Source organism: Rhineura floridana, chromosome 5 (genome assembly GCF_030035675.1).
Source record: "Rhineura floridana isolate rRhiFlo1 chromosome 5, rRhiFlo1.hap2, whole genome shotgun sequence".
Lineage (NCBI taxonomy): Eukaryota > Metazoa > Chordata > Lepidosauria > Squamata > Rhineuridae > Rhineura > Rhineura floridana.
The window spans coordinates 146679225-146692249 of record NC_084484.1 but is presented as its reverse complement, the minus strand read 5'-3'; the positions used below and the strand labels follow the sequence as shown (position 1 = coordinate 146692249).

The 13025-nt window shown below is 42.6% G+C and overlaps 1 long non-coding RNA gene across 1 annotated transcript; it reads left to right on the top strand.

Annotated features, from left to right (window-relative positions):
- Positions 1 to 734: 734 nt before the first annotated feature.
- On the top strand, positions 735 to 12799 carry LOC133385958 (uncharacterized). Its single transcript, XR_009763035.1, has 3 exons — positions 735 to 788; positions 7555 to 7739; positions 12316 to 12799. It is a non-coding gene; the product is annotated as an uncharacterized LOC133385958 (long non-coding RNA).
- The last annotated feature ends 226 nt before the right edge of the window (positions 12800 to 13025 follow it).

Sequence of the window (13025 nt, the reverse complement as noted above, 5' to 3'; positions counted from 1 at the left end):
AATTACAAAATTTTAATCCTTTTGTAGGTGAAAATTCATTGTAGCCTTAAGTACGGATTTACACATTTACAATAAGGGGAAAAATGAAAAGGAAGAAAACCAAACTTTTTATATATAAGCTAGGAGCCTGAGACACAAAGTGGTGTGCTGTCACAGATACAGCATCACTGATAGTGGCAATTCAGCTATGGTTAGCTTAAAATTGTTCAGTAGTGTTCTACCAGTGCAGATAATATAGGCCCCTGTCAAAACTTAGCAGAGTGCAACAAAGTGCTGGTCAATTAATATCGTACAGGAAATCTTGTACAGTGGACCAAGGTAACAGCTATTGTTATGCGAACCCTAATTCCAAGTAGGGTTACCAAGTCTCCAGTTTTTGGCCAGAGTCTCTGGTTTTTGGGGGGCCCTCTGGCTCGCTGGCTAGCACCCCTTAATCTCCGGACTCTCAGCTTCAATTTTTTTAAAAAACTAAGTTTCTAGGTGGTCTGGTTCCCGAGATATACACCAAAACATCAACCGCCCCCGCACAACTGTTAAATCTGTTTTACTGATGTTTAGAACCACTCCTAGCTCTAACTACAACTCCCATCAGCCCAATCCAGTGGCCATGCTGGCTGGGGCTGATGGGAGTTGTAGTTTAAAAAATTAACTTGTTCAAGCTCTGGCTCTAACCCGCCCTTTCAGGATTGTAGCCAATAAATGAAGCCAGGTTGTGACTTCTTGATCCAGGCATGCCTGAGCTTAATTTCAACGTCAGAAAATGGAGGCTTTCAGATTTTGCAGTTTGTGTAAGTAATATGGCTTAAAGTTTTTTTTTTCTCTTCTGTGCAAGAGTCAGGCCCTGGGCTATGAAATATGAAAGTATTTAATCCAATACTCCATTAGGACTTACTTTTGAGTAGACATGGTTAGGATTATATGGGGTGTATTTTTACACAACTCTCTCTGTGTGTGTCCTTTCCAACAACCCTGTGAGGTAGGGTTGGTGATTGGAAACCAAGGCAGCTCACAATAAGAAATAAATCACTTTAAAAACCAATAACCATAAAACAAGTATAAACAGTTGCAAAACAACTTAAAGTGGCATGATTCTGAATTTTGGGTTGAGTGAATGAAGTTTATTTATTTCTTTTTATTTCTTTATTATTTGATTTATATCCTGCCCTTCCTCCCAGTAGGAGCTCAGGGCGGCAAACAAAAGCACTAAAAACACTTTAAAAATCATAAAAACAGACTTTAAAATATATTAAAACAAAACATCTTTAAAAACATTTTTAAAAGCTTTTAAAAACATTGTTTTTTTAAAGGAAAGCTTTAAAAACATATTAAAAAGCAATTCTAACACAGACACAGACTGGGATAAGGTCTCAACTTAAAAGGCTTGTTAAAAGAACAAGTTCCTTATCACTTCAGAGTACAGTTTTCCCTGGTTAAGTAAGCCCCATTGAATACATTGGGACTTGCTTCTGAGTAAACAAACATAGGACTGCACTATAAATATCTTTACAGGTTGTATAAATAATAAACATATTTGATAGTCATGCTTATATAAATATTTTATCATACTGTGTCCCAATAAGTATCCAATTTCACACTATGGTTGTACAATACTTCCTTTACATTTTAAGTATGCCTTGGGGTGGTCATGGTTCTCCATTATTTTCATCCTGAGGGGCAGATAGGCTGAGAGATGGTGAGTAGCCCATGGTCACCCACTACAATTTATAGCTCATTTCCATTTTGAAAAATTAATTAAAACAATTTACATGCAGGCAAAATTTATTAAGTGGATTCACACAATACGTTTAAAGCACACCCAACTCGCATTTAAAGTGCACGACGTCCCCTAAAGAATCCTGGGAAGTGTCGTTTCCCCCTCACAGTTATAGTTCTCACCACTCTTAACAAACTGCAGTTCCCATGATTCTGTGGTGGGATTCATGTGCTTCAAATGGGTGTTGAATGTGCTTTAAAGGAATGGTGTGGATCTGCCCTAGGTATGATGTGCATTCAAGAGTGAATTGAAAAGAACAATTTTAAAAGATACTTCTTACTCTTACTCATTTCTCAGACCTCTTTCTGAAGTGAAGGATTAAATCTGTAAAGAAGTTTGGAGCAGCCACGTTAAAAGATAAGGGCAGGGCATTCCAGGCAGGGGGTTGCCAACCCTGCTTGGATATGGATGTCTTTGCAGAGGAACCCTAGTCAAGGTTTACCAACAGCATAATCCAAACTATATCTACTAGAAGTCAGTCTTGTTGAGTTCTATGGGGCTTAATCCCTTAGTAAGTGTATTTAGAATTGCAGCCTTCAGGAGCATCCATCTTTACTCCCCAAAGCTCCCATCTAATATCTCCACAACACTATGCTCCTTTTTTCCTGCAGTGACCTTCTGATGACTGGCCTGGCCTGAAGGCACTTAACCCTTCTTGCTGAAAGCAAGTAGGCTAGATTAAATGTTCGCTACCCAGGCTCCATCTTTTAGCTAAGATTTCTATCTTAATTTCCAATCCGATTTTTTTTAATTGTATGTTCCAAGCAACCGTGATTGATGCTTAATGTATCATGCTTAATGACATCACTCGGGCCCGCCCCTCAAATCTCAGGTTTTGGGTTGCTTCTGACCTGGCAACCCTAATTCCAAGCCATGATAGATTTTAGGGATGCCAGTGAGCACATACCTCAGGTTTAGCGATGCCAGGTCTCCGGCAAACAGCCGGAGACTCCGGCCCCGCCCCTGCTTTTCTCACCTCCGGCCAGAATTGTCCCCATGTTGTTTAATCTCCGGCTATTGTGGACTCCCAGGAGCGAGGAGCCAGTCATGCAGACGCCAATTTTCCCCTTGCTTCTTCTATCTGCTTTGCCTCCTCTCTCTCTCTCTCTCTCTCTCTCCTTTGCATGCAGACGTGCACACCTCAGGGGAAGGACTCCATTTGCCTTCCCAAGCACCACCTCTCATTCTCATTCTTCCGTGGCGTGGAGCAAATTGGAGCAAGTAGGAGGTGAGTTGGCTGGCTGGCAAATGCCCCGGCTTTGAGGGTTTTAGGGAGTTCTAGCTGCTCTAGAGCTGATGAGCAGCTGTGGCCGGGGAGCAGTGGCATTCCAAGTGCAGGCAATAAGAGGATGACACATCGGGCGCTGCCTCTTTTCCAGCTCCAGCTCACCCAGGATAGCGTCCCACCTTCCCCCCCCTGCATTTAGAGGCATCGTCTCTCCCTGTCCTTGACTTCCCTCCCCTTTCTCCCCTCCCCCTTTGATTTCTTTGTCTGTTTATTTATTTTTATTTTGCGTGAGAAACATTGGTATTTCTCTCCCTCCCCCTTCTCTATCCCCCCTTCCGCTTCTTTCCCTCACTGATCCCAGGGCTCCCTCACCTCTTCTCTTGCATGCTTGGGAGCCTTTTTCTCCCAAGCACCAGCAGCCTGTAGCAGACTCACTCTCTGCTCGGGGTGGAGATACATGGGCTGGTGAAACCAGAAATTGCTCTCCACCCTTTCTTTCTTTCTTTCTTTCTTTCTTTCTTTCTTTCTTTCTTTCTTTCTTTCTTTCTTTCTTTCTTTCTTTCTTTCTTTCTTTCTTTCTTTCTCTGTAAGTGTTCATTTACTCAGAAAAACTTGCTGCAGCCTTGTGCCCCCTTTGGGAACCTCCTATGATAGTTACTTCCAAGAAAGCATGTTCTTCCTCCAGGATGAAGACTGCAATCCTAAACATGCTTGGGTGGGAGAAAGCCCACTGAATTTCGTGAGGATTGCTTTGGAGTAACTAGGCTTGGGATGGGCTTTAGAGTCTTTTCCTCTAAAATGAATTGGGTCAACTAGAAGAAAGACTTCATCTTATTTTTCTGTTCTAAACATCTCAGGGCAGAGACCCGTCTTTTTTGCTTGCTATAAACTGCATTAATTATTATTTATAATAATCTGCAATCGCTAGGGGCATTATCAGGGGAGGTTGAGGCCTGGGTCTTTTCTGCTAGACCCAGATCTGCTACTCCCCACTTTTTAAAAACACATGTTTATTTTTATTTTGCTCATAGGGCAGCAAACTACAGTGCCAGTGAGATCCCAGGCTGCATACACACCGTACATTTAAAGTGTGTGGCTTCCCACAAAGAATTGTGGAAATGTAGTTTACCCCTCACAGCTAAAATTTCAAGCACCCTTAACAAACAACAGTTCCCAGGATTCTTTGGGGAAGGAGAAACATGCTTTAAATATATTGTGTGTACACACACTATTTTAATTTGCCCAGAAGCACTGTATACATTTATGCAGATTGTTGCCCAGAGTTTTTCAAGAACTTAGCAACAAGGGTGTAGTCGTCCAGGGTCTCGGGGAGTCTTAGATGCCTTACTTTTTTGGGAGCAGGGTCTCAGCAGAATCCCTGTGTTTCCAGCATTCTATGAGCCAATCAACATGACAGGGGAGTGTGTTAGCCACTTAGAAGAGTCTTCTAACATGCATCCTTGTCCTTTCCTGCTGATTGGAGCCAATCAGAGTAAAAGGAGGTAAGTCACTGAGCAGACTCTTCTCAGTAGCTAATACACTCCCCTTTCATGCCTATAGGCTCCTAGGGACCTCTGTTGTGGAAGAATGCATTAGCAAGGATCTCTACTCAACCCAGCAGCAGAAGAGGGAAAGGTGGGAGGGGTGTGGCTGTGACTTTCATGAAGGGACCCTGCACTCCTGAATTTGCCACTGCATTGCTGCTAGCAACACCCTTGGCCATTATACAGCAGACGCAAGTAACAGTCTCCCAGCCCTTTTGGCTAAAGGGTGGGGTATAAATGCCTTAAATAAATAAACACAAAAAGCAGCTACTCAGAGGAAAATTCAGCAGAGGATTAAGGGTTGTTTTCACCACTGCCATCCAATATAATCATCCCCCACTTCTTACTACAAACCAATACATGTCTACTCAGAAGTAAGCTCCATTGGGTTCAATGTGTATTGGATTGTAGCTTAGTTACAAGCTTTGAACTAACTTCAGCTATTCAATTGTTTACACATGATCAGGTGTGTAGGTGTATAAATTCCTTTAAAATGTTGTGGGTTTGGCTCTGGTAAGTTTACCACTGGCAACCTTATGTTCTTTTATTTCAGTTTTTTTTTTTAAAAAAGGGGGGGCTTTGCTTGTTTTTTTTTTTAGGCCTTCTGGATGGCTCTGAATTGCAACTCCCCAGGACCAGAGGCATAATTGGAAGTCCTATGGTTCCCTATGCCTGGTGTATTCCTTCCATGTGTTAATTTTTATTTTTTTGTTTTGGTATTGGGGCCCTACTTGTTAGCTTCTAGAGGAAACTAAAGCAGCTCGCAGCAAGAAATAATGCACATCCAACTCACATTTAAAGTGCATGACTTCCCCCAAAGAATCCTTGGAAGTGTAGTTTCCCCCTCGCAGTTAGAGTTCCCGCCACCCATGACAAACTACAGCATCCATCTGTGCTCCCATCTAACATCTCTGCAACACTAAGCTCCTTTCTTCCTATAATGGCCTGGCCTGAGGGCACGTAAACCCTTCTTGCCAGAAGCAAGTAAGCTAGATTAAATGTTCCCTAAAAGTGTTGAACTATGACTTGGCAGACCAGGGTTTGAATCCTCAGACAGCCATGAAGCTGACTGGGTGACCTTGGACCAGTCACTGCCTCTCAGCCTCAGAGGAAGGAAATAGTAAACCACCTCTGAATACCGCTTACCATGAAAACCCTATTCGGGACCGACGAAGGCAGTCCATTTCCATTTTGCATCCATGCTCCCTAAGCTTGTGAGAAGGAATGACCTTGTCACTTCAGCTGGACTTGGGAACACCCTCTTTTAGGTAAGATTTCTATTTTAATTTCCAATCAGAGAATTTTTTTTTTAATTGTATGCTCCAAGCAACCGTGGTTGATACTTAATGTATCATGCTTAATGACATAATTAGGGCCCACCCATGACATCACTAGGGCCCACCCCGTGATGTCACTAGAGCCCGCCCCATGACATCACCAGGGCCCACCCCGTGATGTCACTAGGGCCCACCCCGTGATATTACTAGGGCCCGCCCCCGTTTTCTCAGGTTTTTGGATGGTTCCTACCTGGCAACCCTACTCAGGTTTGTTTTGTTTGGAATGAAGGTCACTGGAAATGCGGTGTTTTGGAGATATATATATAATTTTATTGGCACATATATACAGGGGTGAGTGTGAGATAAAAGGGTTCACAGCATTAACACTCCAACAGATCTTGCTCCTCCATTGCATTTCTAGACTCCACCCCCAAGCCATAGCTATGGACTGAGCATATATAGTAGATCAGGCCTCTCTGTCTTCCCAACTCCAGACAAGACTGGCTCCTGGCCTATTATTCTCCTTATACGCCAGTGACATCACCTCTAGCCAAGTGGGGTGGGGAGGCCTGTCCCCTTCTAGTAGCATCACTGGCTCATAATTTCTTTGGGGATCAATCACCTGAACTCTTTAGTCATGCAAAGAGATACTTAACAGAACTTTAAGGGCCATTAACTGAAAGAGACTGGTTTGACCACTTCAACAATTCCTTCTACAACAGAATCCCATCTTACAGATATAAAACCACAGGCCTGAAGGAGACCAAAAGATGGCATCCAGAGCACACACACCCAAGAAACAGGAGCATTTTAGTGTGGTTCTACTCAGTGCTAATAGGCCTAGAGAATGGTGACTTGGCCAGTTCTTCCTAGACATAGCATAGGATGTGTGGACTGCAAAGAACAAAGAGTGGTACTTAAACCTGTTCTTGGGGCTTTAGCTAAGTGGAGCTTCCCAAGGGAGGTAGAGGAAAACATAATCTACCTTCTCATTCCATAGATGTGAATAGCTGCAATAAAAGAGAAGAGTAAATCAGTTAATAAATTAATGTATTTATTCATTTTATTACATCTATATACCACCTTTCTTCCATCACTGAATGCAAGGCAGTGTACTAGTGGTTCCCAAGTGGTCATCCAACCAGGCCCTGACCGGACTCAGACCTAGATCTGCTTAGCTTCAGCAAGGTGGTGGCCTCATGTGCATTCAGATTACAGAGCATTGGTTCCCAGACTCGTTTCTCCATGGACTACTTGAAAATTGCTGAGGTCCTGGCCGATTATTCAATGAGTTTTCTGTCTGCCATAGCAATTATAATGTGATGTGCTAGATTCTGTATAATTTTAATTGTATTTTTATTACTTCTTTTATTTCTTGTATTACAACCCAATATAAGAAATAAAAGAAACAATACAAATACAATTAAATATCAGTACAAATATCTAATGTGGTAGATGTGCCATCTCTCATCTTCAACCACAAATACACAGACACACTGTGGACCACCTGAATGAAGCTCATGGGCCACTGGTGGTTCATGAACCACAGTTTGGGAACCCCTGCCATAGAGAAATGGTTTGTAGGTGAAAAACATATTGAAACCTCATGTACAAAACCAGTTAGATTCAACTGGTAAAATTCCATACAAGCTCTACGCTTTGGAGTAGTTACTGAATGGTGTGCAGTTTTCTGTAATTTTCATCATTCCATCATTTTCTCCTCTCCAACAGATTTACGGAGATAGCAGCATCTGTATAGCATACTCAAATACTCCTGACCACATGGCAACAGCAACCATGGAGTGATTTAACAGGACCTTCATTTGGTGTCCATAACGTGTAGAATGTCTACAGCCATTCTACCCTGAACATTCCCGATCTCATCTGATCTTGGAAGCTAAGGAGGGCCAAGCCTGGTTAGTACTTAGATGCGAAACTGCCTGGGAATACCGAGTGCCATAGGCTTAGAGGAAGGCAATGGTAAACCACCTCTGAATACCTCTTACCATGAAAACCTTATGAATATATCCAAAAAAGATTCATAGGGTCGCCATAAGTCGTAATTGACTTGAAGGCATATAACAACAACAAACGTGTAGAATAGTCCTTTGAGATTTCTGTATTTATTGTTCAGAGAAAGAGTCTGAATGTGATAATCTATATTGATTACTTTAAATTCATTAGTACTTGTCATGTCTGTGACATATTTGAAAAATATCCTCAAGTATGCTGATATATTACAGGAAAAATTAGAATAGAGACTTCTATCTGCTTGGAAAATTTCTACCTCCAAGGCTAGTACGAGGGTTTGGGGGAATCCCACATAGCATATACATCCTAAAAATAACTGTTCATTTAATTGCCAAAAGAAGCTGTTGGTCAGTCCCATTTGGGGGATGGCTATTAAAACACGTATGAATATTGATTATGTGGAGCTGAAGAAAATGTTTATCATTCTTAATTGCAATACAATCGCTACTCTGGAATTAAACATATGAGCAGAATACTCAATGTAAAATGCAAATACAGCTATTAATTTTCCATGACAAAATCAACAGCAATGTATATATCATCAAACTATACCCAGACGCATATTGTAGCTGTAGGAACAAGAGGCCTTGGGCGTTGCTGTTGTGCTTGAATAAAATATTGTTCTTTGTGTGGCTTAACATATCAGAACCCTGCCCAACCTAACTAGACAGAAGTAACACTACTGCTCCCATATGCATCTCCTCTTGATTGATGAAATGGCTTCCTCTTACATTCCTCCATTCTGCCTTCCGTTGCCAATCCTCAACTCAGAATTATGGTGACCTTCTTAACGTGCCCACATATATACACATTTCACTATTTGTGACTATGGCCCATGACATGGAATGTGAATTTAAATACCCTTAAGCCTAGTTCATACATTCACTGGGCAGTGCTCTGATTCATATTCTGGAAGGAAATGTTAAAAGGGAGCGCACACACAGGGGTGTAGTTGTCTGGGTCTTAGGGGTCTTAGACTCCTTAGTTTTTTTGGGAGCCAGGCCCCAGCAGGTCTCTATTTCTCCAGCATCCTATGAGCCAATCAGCATGAAAGGGGAGTATGTTCGCCACTGAGAACAGCCTTCTAAATTGCTTCTTTGTTGTTTCCTGCTGATTAGAGCCAATCAGAGTGAAAGGTGTTCCTATTTGTCAAAAAGCCAAGTTGTGTAACTGCGGAAGAAGAGACAGTGAATCCTGATTATAGTATCCCATCTAAGTCATCAAACAGTTTGGTAGCAGCAAAAGAAAAATACGTAGTTACTGAATTTAGTAATTCAAACAATTATCTCTGACAATGAGAAAGAACAGTTAAATGGTGACAGTGATAGAGAAAGTGGTATTCAAGCTTGGCCAGTTTATTCTATAATCTTAGAAGGTGGTGTGGCTGTGACTATCATGAAGGGACCCTGCACTCCTAAATTTGCCACTATACTACTGTATACACATCATAAGAACATAAAAAGAGCCTGCTAGATTCAGGCCAGTGGCTCATCTAGTCCAGCATCCTGTTCTCACAGTGGCCAGCCAGATGCCTATGGGAAGCCCACAAGCAGGGCCTGAGTACAACAGAATTCTCCCCTCCTGTGGTTTTCAATAACTGGAGTTCAGAAGCGTATTGCCTCTGACAGTGGAGGTAGAACACAGCCTTAAGGGTTAGTAGCCATTGACCTTTCCTCCCCCCCCCCAGCAGTGTGCAAGAGTATAAGAGGGCAGGTCTCTCAAATTTTATAATGTAAAATTCAACACAGGGGAAATTACAGAAGATGTGCAGAGAAGTGGGGCAGGAGTAAATGGCAGTAGTGGCTTGTGTGGTTGGGCAGAGCTGGGATTACTACAGATTACCTGAATCAGCCTGGGGCAGGGCAAAGTGACAGAGGTCAGGTATGAGGAGTGTCAGATTAGCTCTGCCAATGTGTCTGCACAGTTCTGCCCTTACCTGTCCCACTCCTATCCAGGTAAGCTGCAGTGACACCAGTATTGCGAGGGCAACTCTGAAGCTTGATCCCACTACAAGGGCTGCTAATGGTAAACAGGGAAGTAACATGTGATTCTTTTCAGTTACACACACTGAGGATTCTTACTGTCCAAGTTTTAGTAGTGAGGGGTAGTATTAGGAGGCTATGCCAAAGGCTTCATGGAAACGGTGCATTTTAAGGAGGGATGTGAAGATGCAAGAGATGTGGCATGTTGCAGATGTTCAGAGGGGACAAGAAGCAGCAAGGGAGAAAGGGCGGAGAAGAAGATCTTTGGAAGACAGAGGGTGGTGAAGTTAGAGGCAGGGACAGCTCCAAATGTCAGCAGGGTTGGGCATTTGCCAGGCCCCAACACCTTCCAAGTGCCCACTGCTCTAATAATGCTCCCATTTTCACTTTACACAAAGTATCCAAGGAGGTCAGATGCAGCCTAAGACAATTCACAGTTTGTGTGTCCTGTTTCTTCCAGCTTAATGGGAGTGCTGTGTCCATGGACCCTCCAAATTCTGGAGCCAAAGCTGGACATTGGGATATAAGTATTGGGATATAAGAGAAGAGAGTGGGGGGGGGAGCCAGTGGAATGTACTGAAGGTAAGACGGAGTTTCAAAGTGTGAACTTGAACTTTTAATGTCATGTGCATGGTAGAGATAAGGGAGTATGCTGCTTCTCCATTGCTTGAAAATGAACACTGTTCGGTAACTCAAACTCAGGGGTTATGCATAAGACTGAGTGGGTTGAGAGTGAGTCGAGTGAGAATACACATGTGAGAGTTAAGCTGTGTGTGAAATGTATGTGTGACAGTAGCAGATGGCATGGGGGGCAGCACCGCTCATCTGAACTCTGGCTTGTTGCATTTCTGCTTATGGGGAGTTAAAGGGGGAGGGGCGAGGCAGTGGCAAGGTAGAGCAAATCTGCAGCTCTTGCCAGTGTGGTTCGCACCACACCAACCTTGCCGCTCCTTCGCTTCTCTCTCTTACTCCTGGGAAGCAGCAGCAATGTAACCAACTGGCAGTCAGGTGAGTGTCTGCTACCTCTGTGTGATATGTACCTTTAAGTGTGTGTGTGGAGGAGAGAGGGGGGATTAGCATAAAAAGGAGCAAATTAAGAGAGGATTTTGTATGTGTGCATGTATGTGTGTGTGTGTTGAAGGCCATAAATATCTATGGACTTTGATGTCCATGTAATAGGAAAGAGGCAAGGAATCTATGACTCCCCTAATGTTGTTAGACTACAGCTCACATAATTCTTCGCCATTGGCTGTGCCAGCTAGGGCTGATGGGAGATGAAGTTCAACAATATCTGGCCACAGATTCACTATCCCTGTAACAGGGGTAATCAAACTAGCACAGAAATCTTCAAAAGTGGCCCTTCAAAGAAGGAGACAGCTTGAGAAAGACATGCTTTCACACATATGCACACAAAATACATCTCTCCCACATGAATAGATTTCATGTTCCCCATTTTGTTATCTTTTTAAAAAAGAGATTTATTACATTCATATTCTATCTTTCCTCCAGTGAGTTCACAGAAGCATACATGGTTCTCCACATTTTTATCTCTACTTCTGCTCTAGAAGCCTTCCCTAACAGGTGTCATCGAAAACTTCTCTTCCGGAACAAATAGCAATTGGGGTGTATGATTTCATTGGGATTGAAGAGGGGCAAGAAAGGGTTAAACCTCCTATTCCCCCATAGGTTGTGATCCTCTGTGTCTTTGATGATGATGATCATGATGATGAGGTAGCTGTCTTATGCAGTTAGACGGTCCATCCACACTGGTCCATCCTTCTATAATGACTGGTAGTGGTTCTCCAGGATTTCAGGCAAGGGGCATTGTCAGCCCTATCTGGAGATACTGTGGCTAGAACATGGGACCTTCTGCAGGCAAAGCAGATGCTCTGCCACTGAACTACATCTCTTCCCCTAAACCCTCCCATGTTTGCTAAGGAGGCATTTAGCATCATGCCTTGTTTGCCCCTTAGAAAGGGGAAACCAGTATGGGGTCAGTATTGCATTGCATTGTATTTTTTATTATTATTGAATTTCTATCCTACCCTTCCTCCCAAAGGAGCCTAGAGAAGCTTAGTAACTCACGCAACCCTGAGCATGAAAGTCTGTACTTTCATGTACCTTCTGTTCATTTTAATGGAATTTCTACAGGAGACATTTCTGGTGGATCAAGTCCTCTCTGTTGTGTTTCCCTCAATCCAGCACAGGGCAAGGAAAGGGAAATCCCTGCCCATCCAAATATTGTTGGGTTGCAACTACCACCATCCCCAACCATAGGCCATGCTGGCTGGGGGTGATGGGTCAAACGTTATCCGGAAGGCCATTGGTCCCCTATTGCTGGTGTAGGCCAACTTTTAATTGAACACTGTAGAATGTGGAATTGAGGATATTATTATTCACAAAAAGACACCCTGGAAAGCTTCAAAGCAGAATGGAAAAACTTCAGTTGTAACACTAATTAGAGGCTCTTCTCTCCTAGGTGTGAGGTGTTTATCTTTGAAAAGCAGGAGATAGCCCTGCAAAGAAGAAACACATACGCTGGAGAATTGAAGATTCAGGAAATGGCTGACTAAATTTAAAAAAAAAAACACCTACCATAAAAACAAAACCGCAACCTAAAAAAACCTGACAGCAGATAAATTAAGATGTTGTGCAGCATATGATGGCTTCAACAAAACAACTTATGAGTTCCCCTTGCTAATTCAGAAATACCTCAAAATGACACATCTGTAGCAACAAAATGACACTTTTCTCTGAATTATTTTGCAATTTTGTCTTGTATTTCATTTTTGGCATGGGCTGTAAACTGTGCTAATCTCTTGTCCAGATAGGATGTTATACCAACTGGAATAGTTTAAAATTGTCATTCAACATAACCCATATCTTCCATGCTGATGGTACCTGTGGACCAGCACAGGTGTACGTTCCAGATAATTCCCACAGAGCCAGTCATTCTTTTTTGTGGTTGCCATTTTATAACAGCTATGGAATTTAACTCAATCAGGACATTAAAGTTAATGAGATGACAAGGTAGCACTTTTGAAATAATTTGAAAGGTTTTTCAACATCCCCTTGCTACAGAGTAGACACTGTGTCTCCCATGCGGGTTACTATTTGAATGACAATCCCAGCAGGGAAGCTAGCCAGCTAACATGCATCAAGACAAGAAGATCAGAGCTTCCAGAAGAG